This window comes from Athene cunicularia (assembly GCF_003259725.1).
Source record: "Athene cunicularia isolate RWA chromosome 5 unlocalized genomic scaffold, athCun1 chr5_part3, whole genome shotgun sequence".
In the NCBI taxonomy this organism is placed as follows: domain Eukaryota; kingdom Metazoa; phylum Chordata; class Aves; order Strigiformes; family Strigidae; genus Athene; species Athene cunicularia.
Window position 1 is genome coordinate 849,881 of NW_020799103.1, and position 1,725 is coordinate 851,605.

The 1,725-nt window shown below is 37.3% G+C and overlaps 1 long non-coding RNA gene across 3 annotated transcripts in view; it reads left to right on the forward strand.

The window, feature by feature from the left end:
• LOC113481372 overlaps nt 1-1,725 on the forward strand; it is a 157,359-nt gene that overhangs the window by 92,610 nt on the left and 63,024 nt on the right. The window lies entirely within an intron of this gene.

Here is a 1,725-nt window from a genome sequence, read left to right on the forward strand (position 1 = left end):
TAGTCCAGAGCTCTGGGGCAATCAAGTACCCGTTGCTTTTCATCAGGAGTGGAATGCTGGGTCTTGGGTCAGAAATGTGAGTATGTTGATGAGTTCAGTTGTTGTTACAGTGCAGCAAGTTCACTGTATTCATACAGAAGTGTTTGAAGTGTTACACTTTGCTGAGACATCAAATACGACATAGGTTAGAATTAAAAGTTTCTGTTGCTAAGATCCACCGATGTTCATTTGTTCACTTGTTTGAAATAATGGGAAGCTTTTGCAATTCTAGGCTGAGAATAAAACAATAGGTCCTGAAATATAGATACTGTAATTGTCTTAAATTTATATTATTGTACTATTTAGGCTCACCTTATTCTCAGAAGAGGGTTTGAGCTGAATTAACCTTCTCTACCAACAGTATCTCAAGCAATTTGTATAATTGTATATATAGTTTTCACAATCGTCTACACTGAGGCAAAGCTTCTTTTCATAGCTACCACTGACCTTTTGTATAGGACCCTCTCTCTATAAGCTAATTGCATCAATTAGCCAGTTTAACTGACAACTGAACTGCAACCTATGAACTCCAGTTTTGTCTCTGTTAGATATTCCTGCCAGACAGAAGAGCAGAAATCTATGTTTGTTCTCATTTCACTTTGTACTTTTGTCTCCTTGAGATGCCTTTTGTATGGTGTTACTAGGACGGTACAGGCTATCCTACCAATTGTAATGCACAGATAGTAAAGATGTTAATATTTTCAAAATAGAACCCTTTCTCTCTTCCTTTAAAAAATCCAGCATAGGTGAACAGAGTAGTTCTCATGGCTGGCTGTGATGGATTTGAACTGTGATGGGTATTGAATGAGCTGCCAAGCCCTGTACATCACTGAAGACTTGTCTTAGGTAGCCAGTTGGCTGGCAAACTAACCCTATCACATTATTATCCTAAAAGGTGTATGGCTTGTTGCTTCAGTAAGCTATGATATTGTAAAAGGGTCTGGAATCTCATTGGAAAAAGCCTGAATGCTGTGTTTGAGCTCATGTAAAATGCACATGGATTGATCTAGAATCCAAATGCAGATTTCTTGACTGACCTATTCGTAAAGGGTTGGTCCTAGAGAATTTTCAGAAAAATGCAGCTATAGACTTGTTTTGCATTTGCTCTGGAGATTTTTCTCTTTTATGTTTGCCTGCTTACCCTGGCAGTGTTTTGTGTTCTGTTTAGATGCTTACAGAGGCAGCACAGCCCTCTGTGTTTTGTTTTGCAAGCTGTTCTTGCTGAAGCCTTCTTTTTTTTCTTCATTTTTTTAGTCTCATCTGAGTCATTAGGCTTATCTTTGTGTCAAATGATACACACAGTGATGACAAGGGGGAGTAATTCAACACTTGTACTTGACATTTGTCATGTCAGACAGTTCTCAGAATTTTATGTGTAAGTAAAATGAGGTTTTGCAAAAGCAGTCTGCATTTGCCTGAGTCCGTACTCCTTAAAACCAATTACACTTCAAATTCTTCCCACACTATAGAGGCCTTTATGTTGCATGTATTTCTTTAGAAATATTTTAGATTTTAAAATTATACACAAGAAACCAGGTAACCAGGTTTTTGTATACAGAAGAGTATACATGTGAAGGATTATGAAGGGATAAAATATATTTCTTTGTCATATTCTAGAACAACTTTTTTTGTTAAATGGCAAGCTATTTAAAAAAAACCCTACTTCCTGAACCTTCTCCCCCCCCC